The following is a 6,109-nucleotide window of genomic DNA, read 5'->3' on the forward strand; positions in this document are numbered from 1 at the left end:
CGGTGCCCCGAGCGGCCGCCCGCGGAGCCCGCCGCAGGCCCGCCGGGCTGGCAGCATCCTCCCGCCGCCCAGCCCCCGGCCTTTTAAAAGGACCTCCCTCCACTTCCCCACTCTGCCCAGGGATCCCCCAGCCCCGCGCCGCTCCCCGCTCCACTTCGAAGCAACTTCGGCTGCGGCGCGCCGCCAGCCCTCGCCCGCCTTTGAAGTTTCCAGCGCCCACCGCAAAGTTGGGACACTTCGGCCGGTTTACATTTTCTGTTTTATCTGCCTCCTCCTCCGCCTCCCAGCCCCTTCGGTTCCTGAGTACTGGTGCTTAGCATCTTGGCCGGTGCCGGGGACGTGGACTGTTTCGCACACCACACCTCGGGGAGGGATTTTTTCCTCTCCCCCTCCCAGGAAAATTAAACCGATTTTTTTTAAGGTAAGTAACGAGAGGAAAGCAAACTCACGACGCCCCGACGTCTTAGCCCGCCACCCCAAGCCCTGGTACAAGGAGTGTTAACACCCGTGGGCTCCTTTGGTACTGGGGCGGGGGGGGTGGAGGCGCGTGTCCCCTAACTCAGAGGGGCCCAGCGAGGCTCTCCGTCGCCGCTGGACGAGGGCGCCAGATCCCGAGGAGCTGAGGGTTTAAGGGGTGTGGAGCAGGTCTCCCTCGGTTTTCCACTCTGGCTTCGTGGCTGGGCGGTCCCAGCGGTGTTAGGAGCTGGAGAGACCGTGCACAGGCAGGGGACACGGGGTTCCAGGTGCCCAGGGTGCGTTGGAGAAGGGGAGCCACAGAGCCTTTATCCCCGACTTGGCCTGGACACTTACTTTGCCCGCCTGCCGGGGGGACTGCTGCCTCCCCCTCCGGTTCACCTCGTCTAGCCTTGGCTGGAGAAAGTCTCCGAGACTGGGGTGTTGCGGGCGCCTTAGCGTGGGGCGAAACGCGAGGAGTCTGCACTGCGCACCCGGCTAGCGCTCTGGGCGAGCAGGCGCGGGTCCTGGCGGGCGGACCCCAGACGCAGCCAGGGGCTCGGGGATCGCGAGCCGCTTCGGCCAGCCGGATCTCTCCGCTTTGGCACCTCGTTCATGCTCTGCCTTGTAGGTGAGCATCTTTAGAGAAACTTCCTCGAGCTGAGCAGGGAGCCCTGGGACCTGATTGATCCTGCTTCCGCCGGGGTACCAGAGCAGCCACGCAGGGGACGCTCCTTCGCGCCCCAGACCGAGCGATAGGGCGTGCGTAGTGCCCTAGCCCTGTCTGTGCACCAGTGGGTGCTCGCTCTCATCCGCCCTTCCTTCAGTGCTGAGCTGAGAGTTGGGGAGGTCCCGACACTCAGGAATGCGGACGAGTGGCTCCAGGTCCCGGCTGTTCTCCTGGGACACTTGGCAAACTGCAAAATTTAGGATGTGGTTTCGTTTCATTTTGCGCCCTTACTGCACCCGCCCCCCGTGTCCCCGACGGAGGCCGGAGAATTCCCGCGGCCTTCCGCACCGGGTCCCCGCGGGCTAGGGAGGCCCTCGGAGTTTGCGGCGGGCACCTCTGCAAAGGGCGCTGAGCTGACCTTCGGGCGGGTGGCGGTTCCCTTCCCGGCCCCCTTCGGGGCGCTGTCCATCTCCTGCTCTGGGTACAAGTAGCTCTGGTGAAACCAAGACCTTGAGCGAGAAAAGAACCTGGGAAAATGTCTCTGGTTTGATTTTTTTTTTTAACGTAGTTCCTTTTAGCAACTTAGTTGGACTGGTAAATTTGTCTACTTTGCATCATTCGATCTTACTATATGAAAGAAGAATTTATTTTTTCATTTAGTCCTTGACCGCTCCAATCACACTATCCTCTTCCCCCCACTCCCTCACCCACCCCTTATTTCGCCTCGCTTTCTGAACCCTTTTTCTTTTCTGAAGGAGGGAATCTCCCCACCTCCTCCTCTTTTCCTCCCACCCGGTCCCTGAACGCTTGTGAGAACCAGGGAGTCGTCAATGGAAATAAATAGGACCCCGCTCCATTCTCCGCCCCCTTCAAACAAGTAAAATCCTCCCTGGGCTCACAGAAGTAGAGATAAAACATCCCTCCAGAGGGAGCGGTTTTGAGGATTTGATGGGATTGAACGGTTTTATTATTCTAAAAGATGTGATGGATGGACGCGAGAGCAAATATACACACCAAGAGTTATCGGTAGTTATTACTATTAATTATTGTTTAGTAAGAGTGATAATAAGGCCGTACCCTAGCTGAAGACAGTGTTTATATTTGGTTTTGATTTTGTGTCAGTCTCTTATTACAGTGGTTTCAGAAACTGAGTACACCAAAAGGATATTAATTTCTCACACTCATTCTGCCTATGGAATTAATTAAATGTCAAAAAGATACTGTCATTTTATCAAAGTCTTAACCCATGAACTTTTAGAAGGTTGCAGTCTTATGAAATGCCCTCCTTTGCCTCAGTCTGTCTCCTTAAAGTTAAAAAACATGGCAACATAATTAATTATAGTCCCAATTCCCATCTTCAATCTAAACCTATATGCAGGATTACATTAAAATATCCCATGTGTATCCTTTAAAAGTGATTCTGATGAGTTCGAATTCTTCGGGAGGGGAGTCAGCTGGGAATGAGGGGTCCAGAAGTTAGAAAAATCAGTGACTATTTCAGATTTCACTAAAAATCCTTCAATTCTTCCTTTAAAGAAAGAAATTACAAGTGTTTTCTCTGCATACTTCTTAACTTCAGTGAATATCCTTAATCTTTACCACACACTACAAACATAACAGCTTGCAGCTTTGTCTGTATTGTTTTCATCTTTATATCAGGACGTTTGATTCATTAAATCTGTTTGTGGAAGTCACAGGCTACACGTGGCAGTAACACTCCGTTTTAATTAGTAACTATCATTAAAAAAGAAGCTAGAACTCTGTAATGGGCCTAAATTGCTAGGAATTATGTGTGGTATAAGTTACGCATTTATTTCAGCAGAAATGAAACCATGAATATAAAACATCTTTTAATCACTTGCAGACACAGCTTTTATCTCCTAAAATGTAACAAAATATATAATTGAAAAATATCCTTCTAGGAATGAGGGAAGCCCTCACCCTCCATTTATTTGTCCTGGGTCTCTTGAACATCCGTGTGGTAACATAGGAATGGTAAAAAGGAGTGATGTCTTAACCTTGGCAATACCGTGCTGAGGGAATGCTTACATTCAGCATAGCCACAGTGGGTCAGTCTTCAGATAACTTAAGGTAGCAACTTTTTCAACTGGCTTCACAAACCTGATGATTCAGATTTTAGTTTACTCCCTGGATTTATTGACCAGAGTCTTCGTGTATGATAGGGGACAATTTGTGTTGTACAACTAGTTATTTGGAATGAAGAAGGGAAAGAGTAGAAATAACACGTATCTCTCCCTTGTTATCTTCCTATGTTCGTTTCTGTAGTATTTCCATTCAGTCTATCAAGAGGTCAGAATTTTTATTTTGGAACTGATTGTGTGTTGTTGTCACTGTTAGGACAGAACTTATTTTTCATTTTGCAGTAATGAATGAGTTGATATTGGATTTGTGACGACTATGCCTGAGTTAACAGGTAGCAAAGAATAGTAAGAATTCTGTATAATGAACACGGATTAAAATTATTTTAATCTTTCTTCCTTAGTTACTCCAGTGACAAAGTGGTTGAGTCTAGTGACCAAACAATGTTCTCACACTTTTTTGCTCCCTCTCTTCTTGTCAGGTCTAGCTTTGGGGAGCCCTGCACCCATAGTTCCCTCCAAATAATAAATGGACCTTGCCAGGGTCAGTTGCCATCAGCTTAGTCATCAAGAAGAAAACATATCCCATAGTCATCTATACTGGGTCAAGGGCAAGTGTCATCTACAAAACTAATTCTGATTATTCACTTGACCTTGAAACAATGTCCGGAACCTCTAAATGTTTATTTTGGAACAATTATTCTGAAGAATATAATTTTTTCTTTTCTAGTTGGCTCAGTCATTCATAGAAGCAACAACTAAACGAGTTATAGTTGAGTAGTAAATAGTAAATGGCACCAAATCTTTGTTTTCAAACTGATTTCAAAAAATTAAAGTCCTCCAATATTTAAATATTCCATGTAAAAATGCCTTGCAATTTAAACCCCGACGTTAGGATAAATTTTGCCTTATTTTCCCATTATATTATGGTGCAAATTGACACCTATGACACACGTAATCATGCTTCCACATGTTAATTTTCACCTAGGAAGAAAAGTAAATACTGTGCTATTGTTGTTAAAAAAGAGAGAGAGAGAGAGAGAGAGAGAGAGAGAGAGAGAGAGAGAATCAAACAGTACAACAATAGAAGAACAAAACTAATACTTAATTGCATCACATAGTGGTATGCTGACCCTAAATTCAGTTGTATTCCTGAGGGAAAAAAAACCCAGCATTTTATGATGAATCTGTGTTAGGATGTCTGTATAGATCTCTTTGGACTTCTGAGATGGCACCTGACATTTGGTTTCTGTAGTCCACCAGCGCCCAAACCAGTGACAAAAGTATGTGTGTTCTCAGCTGCTTAATTCCTGGACACATTCCGTAAACCCGGAGAGGCTATATTCACACCTTCCCCTTTCTTTTGATATTTTACTACAACTGTAAGCCAACTAATCTGTGCATTTTAGTATTTTGAAGTATTTGGAAATTATAAACTAAATAATATTAACTAACACAAATAAAAGAAGTATTGATTGTTTTGCATTTTAATAATTAAGGGTAAAGTATTTGATCGAAATGGAAGAAAACCAAACCAGCAATATGTTTCTGCAGATCTTTCCCTTTGGGACAAAGAGACAGACTTGACCACAGAACAGCTGGATATTGGGTCCTGTTACAATGTCAATTTTTTAAAGAAGTCACTAAGCCAAATTTGATTTAAACTTTAAAGTCCACAGACCTCAAGTCTTTAAATATAGAAACATCCAAGATTACATGTCATTATTCCTTCAGCAATTATCCATGTCTTTTGGAAATTGACTTATTTTAGTAAGTTGGTGAATACAATGGGGTTTTGATTTGTTAATTTTTCCTGTATCAAATTTGAAAAGGACATATATTTAATATGTTATATATTTCTCTGAAATATTTATTTTTAGTTTCACTTGTTGAAAACTCTGAAACAAATCTTTAAAAAAGAAAAATATGACAGAATGCATATAGCTAACTTTTGCAATGGCTCTTTTAATTGTTCTTTTGAAAGAATTTGCTGCCTTCTATAGTTATTGGGAAAAAAAAACTTTTTTAGAAACAGCAGGTATTGAGGGCACCAGGGTGGCTGAGTCAGTTAAGCATCCGGCTTCAACTCAGGTTGTGATCTCACAGATGGTGAATTTGAGCCCTGTGTCAGGCTCTGTTGCGGAGCCTGAAGCCTGCTTTGAGTTTTGTGTCTCCCTTTCTCTCTCACTCTCTCTGTCCCTCCTTGCCCCCTGCTCACACTCTGTCTTTCTCTCTCTCAAAAGTAAATAAACATTTTTTAAAAAAAGAAACAAACAAAAAATCCCAACAGGTTATATAAAGTTTGGAAAGAACTCAGTAGAAACATGATGACGCAAATGCAGGGAACTCTTAGAGTGGACATTTTACATATAATAACCCAATAACAAAAATCGAGTTAGCAACATGCACTCATGTCCTTTTTCTAATTGGAATTCTTACAGTCAGTATCCCAAATAGTGGTTCTTGCCTGTGGTCTACAGTGACCATACAAGTTTTCGTCGTCTCTCTAACATGAAAGTGAGGCAAACACTCTCGTATTCCAGCTGTGTGCTCAGAGGACATATACTCTACAACCTGAAGACATAGTCAAAATATATGGACTCTATTCAAACGGGCATTTTATCTGTAACTAAAAATCATCATAACCACATCTTGTTCTGAGGCAATTTCCTTGATGAGACTGAAATTTATCTTTTTCTTTTTCTTAATGTTTATTTATTTGTTATTTTTGAGAGAGAGCGTGAGCACACAAACAAGGGAGGAGCAGAGAGAGAGAAAGAGAGGAAGACACAGAATTTGAAGCAGGCTCCAGGCTCAGGGCCAGAGGCAGGGCTCAAACCCAAGAACCATGAGATCATGACCTGAGCTGAAGTAGGACTCTTAACCG

At 44.3% G+C, this 6,109-nt stretch overlaps 1 protein-coding gene across 1 annotated transcript in view; it reads left to right on the forward strand.

Moving 5' to 3' along the window:
- Positions 1–77: 77 nt before the first annotated feature.
- The window catches only part of NDNF (neuron derived neurotrophic factor), a 33,826-nt gene continuing 27,794 nt past the window's right edge, over positions 78–6,109 (forward strand). Inside the window, exon 1 of the mRNA XM_029916798.1 lies at positions 78–421. The gene's annotated coding sequence lies outside the window, so the exon portion shown is untranslated. The remainder of the gene's footprint in view (positions 422–6,109) is intronic.

This window comes from Suricata suricatta, chromosome 1 (assembly GCF_006229205.1).
Source record: "Suricata suricatta isolate VVHF042 chromosome 1, meerkat_22Aug2017_6uvM2_HiC, whole genome shotgun sequence".
Lineage (NCBI taxonomy): Eukaryota > Metazoa > Chordata > Mammalia > Carnivora > Herpestidae > Suricata > Suricata suricatta.